Source organism: Marmota flaviventris, chromosome 17, assembly GCF_047511675.1.
Source record: "Marmota flaviventris isolate mMarFla1 chromosome 17, mMarFla1.hap1, whole genome shotgun sequence".
Classification (NCBI taxonomy): domain Eukaryota; kingdom Metazoa; phylum Chordata; class Mammalia; order Rodentia; family Sciuridae; genus Marmota; species Marmota flaviventris.
In genome coordinates this window covers 53,622,750-53,635,411 of record NC_092514.1, presented here as the reverse complement: position 1 = coordinate 53,635,411, position 12,662 = coordinate 53,622,750, and the positions used below count along the sequence as shown (strand labels likewise).

General features: G+C 49.8%; 1 long non-coding RNA gene across 1 annotated transcript; it reads right to left on the bottom strand.

The window, feature by feature from the left end:
• Positions 1-1,205: 1,205 nt before the first annotated feature.
• LOC139702324 (uncharacterized) lies at positions 1,206-11,913 on the bottom strand. The gene is made up of 2 exons (XR_011704932.1): positions 11,563-11,913; positions 1,206-1,522 (listed from the first exon to the last, which is right to left on the bottom strand). It is a non-coding gene; the product is annotated as an uncharacterized lncRNA (long non-coding RNA).
• Positions 11,914-12,662: the final 749 nt, after the last annotated feature.

Below are 12,662 nucleotides of genomic sequence, written 5' to 3'. Positions count from 1 at the left end.
ACTGTTGCAGGCAGTCCCACTCTGCCCTGACCTGACCGGGGTTAAAAGTGACATAATGGTGATGATGGGGTGCCCTCTGGCCCCTTCCTGGCACCAAAAGGGAGGAAGGAAGGGGGAGCTGTTTAACAGCTGGAAGACAGGAAGAATCTTATTTCTATCCAACATTCACATTTCGGGATTTGCTTGGGGAGGCCCCCTCCAGTTCCTCTCCTCATTATGTGCCCCAATTCTCTAATTTTGCTCTTTATCACGCTATATTTTTATTTAAAATACTGTGATGGCACCTACTGGCTTTCACCCCTTCTATTAGAATTTGCCTCTGAGAACCATAGAGAAGGGCTGAGGGCATAAATGAGGGACCAGCAGTTTCTAAGCTATTTTAGGACTGCTATTTTTCTGTCCCCTTCCAGGGACCTGCCACCAGGGTAGGTCAGTGTGCTGGCTCCCAGCCAATTTCTGGCCAGATCTCTGTAGCTATCTGGATGAGGAAACAGGTTCTTTAGAAAACCTGAAGAGGCTACAGCCTTAGAACAACACACCTGTGCACAGGCATGTTTTGTATTCACTTTCAGGGGCTTTGCAGCTTCCTCCACTCTCCCCAGGCCACTGATCTCAGTTTAAAAAATAAAACTCTACCAAAGGACACCTCACACCCATTCTGCAGATTCCTTCCAAGGTCACCTTGCCTGAAAGAAACAAGTCATCTTTCAAATGCTCAGTACAGACTCCCATGGTCACATGGACAGAGATACCCTCCTAAACACCGCTTAGACCCCTGGCTGAGCTGGTGGTTACTGTGTAGAGACCTTTTAGGTAGTTTTTGTTTGGTTTGGTTTGGTTTGGATGGTGCTGGGGGGGGGGGCGGCTTATTCATGCAAGGCAAGCACTCTACCAACTGAGCTATATCCCCAGCCCTATGTAATTCTTTTTACACTCCGAAATATTTTCCAAATACTTTTCCAAAAAGCAGGTCAGTCTCAAAAATTGATGGCCAAGCTGGTTCAGGGACAACTTCCCCTTTTCCTTTTCTTCCTAGAAGGTAAAGCAGGGTATTAGCATTAAGGGGAGGGGCTGGATAATTTGGGTGGTGAGAGATAAAGTGTAGAAACAAATGCAGAACAGAAGACCCTTAAAGAAAAAAAAAATTGAGACCCTCTTCCATTTAGTGAGAGTTACAAGAATAAGTATTTCTGAGAATTTCTGGCTCCTCTCCCTTCCTGAGGTTTATTATGGGGAGGAGGGGAGGTAGTTTCAGAGAACCGTAGCCCAGTCCCTGATCCAAGCTAAAATTTGTTTTGTTTTGTTTTTGCCATTTCTGGCGGCGGCTTGGGAAGCAGCTCTGTTGTGGCGGGCGAGTGAGGCTGAGGCCGCGACCGACCTCTAGGCGGCGCCCTGGCGTTGAGTCCTCCAGGCACAAATCCTCCGGCAGCTCTGTGTTCGGTGCTGGGTGAAAGGGCCGGTTTCTGCCGACGCACTGGGCTTGGCCTGGAGTTGGCCGCCGGCGCGTCGCCTTTGGCGCCCTCTGCCAAGCAAGAGAAACAAGATTAAAAGAGTGCGGGCTGGAAAAGGAATCACAACTAATCAAGGACCCACCGGCCCCTACCCACCCCCCCACCCAGCCCCATCCCCGACGCTAGGGAGCCTTCCAGAGCCCGAATCTTCTTTGATCTCCCCAGCAGCCGGCTGCAGGGCAGCGCCAGCGACTTTAACTCCCTCCCTCAACTTGCAGAAGACGACACTGGGGTTCGAAGAAATTAAGTGTTTAGCCCAAGATCAGAGCAGCTTTTAATAAAGTGGTGAAGCAGAGGATGTGACCTCCACTTCGAATGGAATTTTCTTCCTCCAAATTATGACAACCAGCCACCCCAACAAACTTGTTTTTCTGATAATTCATTTCTGGAAAGACAGCCTTTGGGGGTTGTCTTTGTTGGAAGTGTGGGGGCTTGGGGGGCATATTGTGGGCACTGCATAAGAAAAGTGGAGGCCGATACAGGGGCAGCTCAGCCAGGACTCGGAACCATGACAAATCCAGTCCCCTCCCTTCCAGGAAATGGCCAGTTTATAACTTTCCTAACTGTGTGATATTGGATGAGTGTTTTCAGCCTTTCAAAGGCCCTAATGAAAAAGACCTATTGGACAGGGATATTGTGAGCTTTGAATAAGAGGTCCTGATAATTAAAATAAAATGTTGGCTATAGGACTGCTTCATAAACTCAAAAAAACAGGGACAATTAGGGTTGGTGGCAGGTCACTATTCTTCTTGGCCTAAATGAGACCTCTGTTAAGTCCTAGGTGGAGCAAAACAAGAGAGCCCTTCCCTGGGACTCAACAACTCTGGGTCTGTGCTCAGAGTCATCCAGGACCTGGGAAACACTGCATGGGAGAAATCAAGGTCCCCTGGATCCCTTCACCCAAGGCACAGGCGCCATTTTACATGGCGGAGCCCTAAAGCTCTCTGCTTAAATTATTCCTAGGGGAGAGGATCCAGAGAATCCCCAGTAGGGGAGGAAAAGGAGAGAGGCCGAGCGGGACGCTGGGGCGGGGCAGCAAAGAGCATGTCTACTATAGGCCAACTACAGCGATGGGCTTGCCGGGGTCTTCAGTCCCAGGAGATGCTCCCTTCCCAGCCGGGCAGCAGTTCTCATGGACGCCTAATTACTGCCTGCACATCTGGAGCAGCTGTGCCCCACCCGGCCTTGGGCCCATTATTTCCCTCCAAACCCTATTTTCATTCCCAAGGCTGAGTCATAAAAGACTCTGGAGGCAGAATAAAGTCGGGTCTGTGTGTGTCAGCATTCCTGTGTGTGCGTGTGCGCGCGACCGCGCGGCGTCTGTGCGTCTCACTGTGATTGCCCAATGGATTCGCAAAAGTTGGGAGGAAAATGGAGTAACATCAGGCGAATTCAACTGCGAACATACTGTCAGCCTCATTATCCGCCCATTTCAAGGGAAAGCATTTGGGTCTAGGAATTAGCCAGTTAATTGCCTCACTTCTTTGTTCACTTTAGGGCAGGAGAAACTATTTGCCTTCTATTAAAACATTCTATATTTCAAAACTTTTTAAGATCTTCTCATTCTCCATTTTATTTCCATCTCGTTATACCCTTGAACATTTAGATCTGCCAGTATCACATCAATCTTACCGAACACACACACACACACACACACACACACCCGGGTGACTGGAAAACTGTTTCTGTGCCTGAAAAATCTGGATATCTTAACTCTTAAGTCTTTTTGTAATGATTGATTAGTGTACTGTGTGCCTAGGATCTAGTACAATTCCTGGTGCACAGAGAGCATTTAGTAAATGGTAGCTATTAAGGAGGAGGAGGAGGAGGAGAGGAGGAGGAGGAGGAGGAGGAGGAGGAGGAGGAGGAGGAGGAGGAGGAGGAGGCGGCAGCGGCAGAAGGGGGAGGAGGAGGAAGCCTGCTTTGTTCTCAGAGAACCAGTCTAGGTTGGAGGGTGTGAGTCTCAGCCTGCATGTGTATAGTGTATTCTTTTGACTTAGAGCAATGTCTATAAAAGTGAGGCCCCTTGAACCCCTTGGCCTGTAACTACCTCTTCAATAAGGAACAGAGAATTGGGGCAATTATCTGGCTCATTTCAGGTTCAAACTCCTTTTAGCTTGAAGAATCTGGGTCTCATGGGGAAAAGTCTGGGAAGCCAGCCACAGCATATATTCAATTGACTTCTAGGTGAGCCCTTTCCCTTTGCTGGAGTGAGCAGGATAGGATCCTGCCTTAGAAAATGGATAAAAAATAAAAATAAAAACAGGGGTAAGGGGACTGGAATTAAAGAGAACAAATGAGAAATGCTTGAGATAAATCAGGTCTTATCCACTTCCTGGGGCAGTCAGGAGGTCTTGGGGCTCTCCATGCTCCCACCCAGAAAATCTTCAAACCAGTCAGGATTTTACCTGACGGGGACTTTCATTCCATATTCAGTGAACATTTATTGAGCACCTACTGTGTGCCCAGCATTGGGCTGAGATGTGCAGCTCCAGTGGGAGCCACACCCCACCAATCAGCAGTGCTGACTTGGCAGACATTGAGAGGTCTAGCTCCCAGAAACAAGCCCAGGGACAGGAGAAGAGGGGAAACCCTGCTGAGCAAGAACTTTTGGCCAATGGAAAGCAGCTTTTCAGGGCCAAAGTCCTGGTGCAGGGGTGGAGCCCAAGGGTCAGGGGAGCCCCCCACATTGTCTGTCAGAAAGAGGCCAACTCCACAGTGGAGACAGCCCTGTGGAAGTAAGGATGGGGTGTAGGGGAGCAAGGATGGATGAAAAGATGACTAGAGGCTCCTGACCCTCAGTTGGAAGTTCCTGAAAACATTAATTAGCTTTCTTTAATTAGTAAAGTAGAGAGCAAATGGGCATATATTCCTTCTGCTCTGATTAAAAGCATTTAGGTCAGGTTTTCACAGCCAGGATTATTCAGTTTAAGCTGCCCCAAGCAGAAAATTGTTTATTTTTTTCTCTTTATCTTCAGGCAGGGGTTTGAATACTATTAGCCAGTCATTGGCTTCTTGTCACAGACCAGGGCTATAGGTGGGCTGGTAGGTGGTCTTTGTGCCAGCTCAAAGAGGGGCAATCGGAAATGGTTGGAGCCTTATCTGCTCCAAGTCACCTTTATTCAAAATGTGTAGGTAATTGAGGAACAGCCAGGAGAGCCGGGGCATGGTGTGTATATGTGTGTGCAGGGGAAGGTAAAATTGACCAGATAATTCTGGTTTCCTTAATATGTCTGAACATAGTCCTAGAAAAAAAAAATTTGTTTACTTCCCAGACTCCAAAAAAGCCTAGCTTTTCTTCTGGAAGATCTGGCTTGGTCAACTCATATCATTTTACTAGGCTAGGCAAGAAAAGCTAACTCAACTTCTATATGGAAATAAACTACAACACTTGAAGCTGGGTAAAACTGGGAGATCTCCAGGACTGTCAGAGATTACATACTGTTTGGCTGTTATAAATATACTGTTTGGCTGTTTATAAAGATTATAAAAGTATTTAGGAGCAAATCCTCCCCCTTCCAGCACAGAGTTTGATATTCCCCAGCCTCAAACCTTGGTTTAATTCCTCAGTTCCCATGCCTAGTTGGAATACCTGAGGAAACTGAACAGATAGATCAATAAGGACACAAAAGAACATTCTATTGCCTCATCTGATCCCCATTTTGCTTTCTTGGCTCAGAACATTAGCTATGGGGTTGTCTCTGGATACCCGTCTCTCTCCAGTAGAGTCCCAATAGAGTTTTTTAGCAGCTGGGAGGCTGCCCAAACCTGGTCCCACCCATAGCCAGTCCAAGATCAACTTTCCCCAGTAAAACTCTTCCTACTGTCACCAGCTCCCTGGTGTCTGGAAAGAAACACTGACCGCCCCCCCCCCCCAAGTCTGGACCTTACTGGCAATAGTGGGTATCATTGCCACCTGAATGTTTTGAAAGGTGAAGGTTGGCCTGGAGAACACAGAGGCAACAGTCAAAGGGAAAAAGTGACACTGTGGCATTTTCTGAACACCAGCTCCTTTGATCATTCCAAATAGGAATTCTTAACTTAGGCTCTGAGGAGACTAAAACCCTCTGAAATGGTGGGTTTGGCAAGTATAATAAAGTGCATCTTTCCCCTGGATAGATCAGCATTTTTCATCAAATTTCAAAATATCAGTGGGTGATATTTAAAATGATAAGAACTTCTCATCAACCATTCACATATAAGCACTCAAAAATGTGAATCAGAGGGAGGAGAGTGAACTGGACTTGGTGCCTAAAAAGACAAATTAAAAGACAGGACAATCATGTGCACAAAGGTCAGGTAGATACTGTCACCTGGTCTTGCCTGAAATATCAGGCATCTGATCAAATATGCTGAAATCTCTAGGACTAAGGCAAGGCAGCCCACAATATCCAATGCCCACTTCATGCACAGTTGCTTCATGGAGAAGGAGTATGTAAGCTGTGTCTCTAATCAAAATGATACAGAATTTGCTCCACTAGGGCCTGTACCTTCTCCTGCAATGTGCTGCCGTGTCTTAAGCTAGTCCATACTGAATGTTTCAGGAAACATTTCCCTCCTCAAAAAGGCCCTCCCCTTCAAGAGGAAATATTTTTTCCGGTGTCCAGCTACCACAGTTACAGCCAAGTCTAAGGAGCTCACTCTGGACTAAGGAGCGGAGACCGCCAGTGGGGCCGCCTCCTGTAAACTTTGAGTTCTTTTGGCCCTCCTCCCCTCGTTGGGGCCTGAAAAGGGCACAAGAGACAGCTGGACAGGTAGATAGAAGTAGGTACAAAGAAAGTGATCCTCGACGACCGGCAGAGAAAAGATGGAGAAATACAAAGAGAAATTAAATAGCTGGTCAGGAAGAGAGAGCTGGAGCGCTATGAGCAGGTGGAGCAGTCAAAACCCGGGTGCTGAGAAGGGCTCAGAGGGGCGGCAGAGGCGGCCAGGCGCGCCTCTGTTTCCCATCCTTACCGGGAGGTTAAAGACACCTCCTCAGCGCCCCCTCGTTCCAAACCGCCCCATTACAACTTCTCGGGCTCCTTAATGTTCTGATTAATTGGCTGGCTCGGGGATAAAGGTACCCCTCTGCCAGGGACCTGGCGGTGTTTCGTTAGATCGTTTGTTAATGATGAGGAGGAAGGTAGAATCCGGAGAGGAAAAAAACACACAACTGGAGAATGGGGCGAGCGACGCTGGCGCCGGCGGCCTGGAGAGAGCAAGTGAACTGTTCTTTGGGGGCAGCAGATATATTTTGGAGCGCTGAGATCCAGGCACTAGGACCCACTCCCCTCTGGGCAGATGATCGTGAAGATCTTGCTCACTCGTTACAGGCGAGGGAGCCCCGCGTGGCGCTCCGCCCTAGGGTTAAGTCGGATCTCTCTCTATTGCTCTGTCCGCGCGGTCAAGATCCCGCTTGCGGCGAGGCGCTAGGTCGCATTTACAGGCTCTCCTTGAGCTGATGTCTGGACTGAGCCTTCCGATCCCAGTTCATTTCCTCTCATCCCAGACAGTAGAAGTTGTGGGTCTTTCAGGCTTTTGGCTTTGTGGGATTTGAGGGCGCATCTGTGTTAACTGCGGCCTCCCTTTGCCCCTTAGGTGCTGCTTTGAGACCAAGGCCGGATTTGAAAACCTCTTTTCTAATCCTTCTGTTAGGCATCCTCCCCTAAATTCTGGGACTCAGGGCCTCCAGATTCCGCCGCTGCGGCAACTGCGTTATGGAGGCCTGGGCCGGAGGAACACAGAATTCCAGAGAGCCCCTGACCCTTCTCCAGCTCCAACACTGCAGCTTCTGCACCTCCCTGTCCTTTGCAGTCATGATGCCCACAGTAGAGATGCAGTTTGAAAGGGGGCCAGCGGCTTGCACAGAGATCACTCTGTGCCCAGCCCAGCCAGAGGCGAAAGTACAGAGCCCCAGAGGGGAGCACTGCGGGTGCGCGCCGTCGGGGTGCGCCATGGAAGCCTGCGCAGGGGAATCTAGACTAAGGACTTGCGTTGGTTCTGCACAGTACCAAGCCGTTCCGAAGACTGCTGTGGAGGGGTGCAGAGGTCTCCAATACCTCATTAAGACTTCCGACTTCCCCGACTACTCTACCTGGACTACTCTACCTGCGTGAGACCTGGTCCCACAGCAGTGACGCTGTCAGGAACAGCAAAGCAGGGGCCTCTTAGCTCTCAGGGGAAGACCAGCAGGGAGAAGGTTGCTGCAGGACCTATGTTTCCTCTGGTTCACCTCGGAGTCGTATTGAAGAAGAGGTAAGAGTTTTAACGAGTAGAAATTTGGGCCCGCTCCCTTTTATTGTTTTTAAGGAGTGAGGTATCTGGCCATTGATTTCTCTCTTCATAGGGAAGTTTTCTGCGTTCTGGCCTTGCTGGTCTGCACCTCAGCGCCCTCCCTGAGGACCATTCAAGGGTAACTTTTCTGGGTGGGTGAGGCTTGCCAGTTCATGGATTTTTGTTGTTTGTTCGTTTTGTGGTGCTGGGAATGAACCCAGGGCCTCCTGCAGTATGGGCAACTGAGCTATACCCCTAGCCTCTCCTGGTCATGTTTTGTCATTATTATTACTAATATCCAGATTATTGTGAATTAAGGTCCCCTCCTCCACTCTGGCTGAGATTATACCTTAAACAGTAGTCTAGAAATACTTCAAAAGAGAAGGGTGATAAGTTCAAAGCCAGTCTCAGCAATGGCCAAGGCTCTAAGCAACTCAGTGAGACCCGGTCTCTAAATAAAATACAGAGAGAGAGAGAGAGAGAGAGAGAGAGAGAGAAGGGTGAGAATGGAAGAGACTCAGAGGGCCCCAAGATGGGTGACCAGCTAGTGGGGATGCTTTGGCATTAATTATCCCTGCAAGGTAAAGGCTGTTCTCATAGCCTGTGGAGAGGTAAGGATGGAAAATAGGATCAGGGTGGCAACTTGGTATCTTCCCAAGAAAGAAGGCATTGTATTTCAGACCCAACTTTTAGGCTCTGGGTATTTTTTCCCTTTGATTTACAGTCAAAGGTAGGGAGGGACACATTGCCACCTGGGTGTTTTTAAGCTAAAGGTTGACCTGGTTAGGATGAAGATATCAACTGAGGAGGGGAAAAGGGAAGATCTACACTCTACTGACCATATTTGGTTTTACCCTCTTCCAGGCACATATTTCTCTGATCAATCCTAATAGATCTTAACCTAAGGTTTAAGGAATCTGAGTCCCTCTGAAATTGTGTGATTTCACAATTCTACCAAAAAAAAAAAAAAAAGAGCTAGATGTCACTTTCTGAGAAGCCCTGGGGAGGGGGTGTGAGCAAAATCGGGCATGGGGAAAGGAGGTTAGCCCTGCTGTCTAACTCCATTGAGTTCAGGACCCCCAAACTCTGAAACTCAAGCTGATCCTATCCACATTGCCACACTGATGGATAAAGATTTTCTTTATTGCTTTCAGAATGAGTCTGAGTGCTTAATCAGGGCTTCTGCCCTTTTCTTTAAAATATTCTTTATTTTTGGCCCAGAGTGGATTTGGGGCGGGGGGGGGGGTGGTGGCTTGGAGCAGTTAGATAGGAGAGGGACCTGGGCTTCTAGTATCTGATTTCACCTCTAGCGGTGAAGAGCTCAAGGTTCCCCACCAGCAAGTTCAGAACAAAGCCTGCCTTACATAGTTGCTCAGTTGGTGTCAGGCCTTGCCTCAACCCTCCTTCACTCTACCCCCAGACTCCTTTCTCTGTGAGCCCAGACCTCCTGACCAAACTACAGACTCCCTCTACTTCTAGCCACCTAAATAACTAGTGATTTTTTTCTTCTCTCATTTTTGAAAACTAAAGAAGCCCCAAACCTTTAGTTCCTCTTGAGGAATAAGATGCTTTTGGATCTTGGAGTGGAAAGAGGTATTGTGGAATTAAATAGCCTGTAAATCTCAGAGAGCAGGCTCCAATATGATAATTTGGTTCCAATCATTGTTTGGGTACTGCCTGAATGGACCAAATATCTCCTCCTTTCCCTTGCCATCCCTTTCCTTCAAGCCAAGAAGTCATGCATTTTCTGACTTCCAGAGTTTGGAGAAAAAGAGAAGACAAAACCTGTGAGTAAGAGAGAGATGAGGAAGGTGAAAATGAGAGAGAATTCTAATAGATTAAAATAATGAAACACTCTTTCTAACCCAAAAGCATTTGAAGGCTTATGTTTGTTTTAATACAACCAGGAAGAACAGAAGTTGGAGGTGGGCTGAGTAGGAGACAAAGTTCCCATCCCAAAGGACACTCCCTAAGGATGCTTCTTACATGGGTTCATTGCCTTTTGAGGTGATGCAAAGGTAGAACTGACAGCCATTTGTAGTAGTGGGTCTTTCAAATTGTACTGTGGTAGAGCAAGGATCCAAAGAGATCCTCAGAGATCTTCCCACAATACCCTACCTGGGGCTTGTTAAGTTTTTCCTTGCATTTGTTCTTGGGGCAGTGTGTGTGTGTGTGTGTGTGTGTGTTGTGTTAGGGTAGTGGTTCTAAATTATAGCACAGGGCAGGCGCTCTCCTCCTGGGGAGTAAAGGGCTATCTGGTTAGGAGTGGAGGTTGTTTCATCCCAATTAGGCTGGAGGGGGTAGGGGTGTATCTGGACTTGGATCCAAGCGGACCGGTTCAGACTCTAGGGAAAGGAAGGAGCAGCAGCCCCAAAGTGTGCAGGAAAAGCTTCAGCATCTTTTCCTCAAAGGGTCAGGGAAGTTCACTGAGAAACAGGAACTTTCACTCAGAGAACCCACCTTCTCCATTATGAGTCTTTGTACTTCTATTTATCCTGAGCACAGCCCTATGCAGTACATTGCCAAATTTAGCATGTATGGAGTACCTGAAAGGTACTATGTATTGTCTTACTTTGGAGAGGGGGTGCACTTCTTACCTATTACCTTTATTATAGAGCACAACACAATTGGAAGCACACAATTTTGTCTCTTTTGCATGTTTGGGTCAATCTTTTTTTTTAAATATGTTTTGGTTGTAGATGGACACAATACCTTTATTTATTTATCTTTATGTGGTGCTGAGGACCGAACCCAGTGCCTCACCCATGCTAGGTGAGTGCTCTACCACAGAGCCACAACCCCAGCCGTGAATCATCAATCTTTACACGATGAGAGGAGTTGCTGTCATATAAGATTCCTCACCGACTCCTGCAGCTAATTCCTCTGAGACCACACAATACTCACAAGATCCACACCTTTCTTCAAAAGGGAATAATTTTTGTATTGACCCAATAGCTGGTTCATAAAGATTGAGACCCTTTTCCTGCCTTCTGCCCACTCCCATAAACAACAGGCCACTCTACAAAAATGCACACACGGTGTTTTTGTGAGTGTGAGTTTCAAGTAAGATGGCGGCGCCTGGCACCCCTAGAGAATCAGATGCACGCTTTCCCGGGCAGGAGGCCACCGGAGGCCCATCGCAGTTCAGAAGAGGAAGGAAACCTAGGTCCCCTTGCCGCCCCCAAAAGTGAAGCAAAAACTTCCCTGAGAATTCTTCCCCTGTTCCAGAGGGCAGCTAGAGAGAGCTGATTTTACACCTCGGGACCTGGGGGCTCATGTCTGGGCCCAGAGTTCCAAACAGAAATTTCTAATTTTTATCCAGAAAACCGCCTTTTTTCCTCTTCAAGCGTCTCCACCCCCCCACCCCCACCCCCCGGGCCGCTGGACCCTGCCTCTCCCACTACCGCGGTTGGGGGCGGGAAGAACCGGCGCAGAAGGCCTGAGACTGAGCAGCACCGGGCCCTGGGGAGCCAGAGTAGCGGGTAGAGAGAGGAGGGACGCCCCGCTCGCCCCCACGCACACACCTCCGCTTGGAGTGAGAGAGGAAGGCGTGAGCGAGTGGAGAGGCCAAGGCGTTCTGGGTGGGCGATCGAGGCCCCACCCAGGAACCTGGTCGGTCTGGAGCTCAAGGTTAGGTTGTGGCCCGGAGTAGCCCACGCTCGCCACGGTCAGTCCTGGAAGCCTGGTCGGGGGCCACCCAGCCTGGAGAGTTTTTTTTTTTTTTAACACCGCAGCTCTGATCTGCGTGGTTGCGGCCCCCAGCGGCGAAAGCAAGAGCGGGGAGCGGCTCACCTACCTCTCACAACCGCGCCGTCCTCCTGCGTCTTCCCAAGAGGAATCCTGGGCCTCTGGGGACGAAGGTGAGGGCGCTCAGGGCAAGGGGCTAGGTGGCCCCGGGTGGCCGCCCGGACCGCCGCCCCTTTGAGGCCTCTGAAGCCGTGTCTGTGGCGGGGCGGCGCCGACGGCGCTGGGGGCGCGAAGGGACTCAAGCGTCCTGCGTCCCCCTGGCGCCGGCGAGTTTGGGGGAGAGGACTGGGCCGGCGAGGTGGATTGGCACCGGCACCTCCTTCCTTCGCGTCTGCCCGGGCGGGGCTCCAGCCAATCTCACCTGCCCCCGCCTTGGGGCGCCGTCGGATCACCGCGTGGCGGTTACTGGGATGGGCCTTGCGCGTTTGTGAAAGGCCAGAGCAGTGGCGGAAAGGCGCCGCGATGGCTGGGAGGGAGGAGGTTGGAGAGGGTGAGGGTGTGTATGTGTGTGCGTGCGCGTGTGTGGAGAGAGAGAGAGAGAGAGAGAGAGAGAGAAGGGGGGGATATGAATGAATATAACAGACAAGAGAGAAGAAGATCCAGGAAACGCTCCCGGAGAAACCGTCAAATGCAGGAATAGACAAAAGAAGGGCAGAAAGCAGAGGCAGGGGACGGAGGGAAGCCCCTGGCGTCTGAAGCGAGCGACAAGTTGTCCTTGGGAGTTGGAAATGTGAGAGGGAGGGGAGAGGCGGAGGAGCCTGAGAAGGGGAGGGGGCGCCCAGACCCTCAGCGAGAGGCGACACATCCAGGTTTAGGACACAGATGGGTGGAGGGAGAGTAGGGCCCTCCTCCACACCCCTCCTCCGCCCGGTTGCAGCCCATCTTCAGCTCTGTGGCTGGCTTCCCGCCCTTCACCAAGACCGAGCAGCTTCTGTCTGGAGGGCGGCACCAGACAGCAGGCTGCTCCTCTACCTGCCTCCCTTCTTCCCAGGGCGTTAAGTGGGATTCTTCCCTGTTGAAGGAACAAGTGAGCTCAGAAGGAACGACCTTGGCCAAGGTCACAATAAGAGCTTGGAATTTTCACTTTCCATACCAGCCCCTTGGAACTTCTTTGCGATTTGACCTGCGGGTTCTTAGGGTGTCATCCTG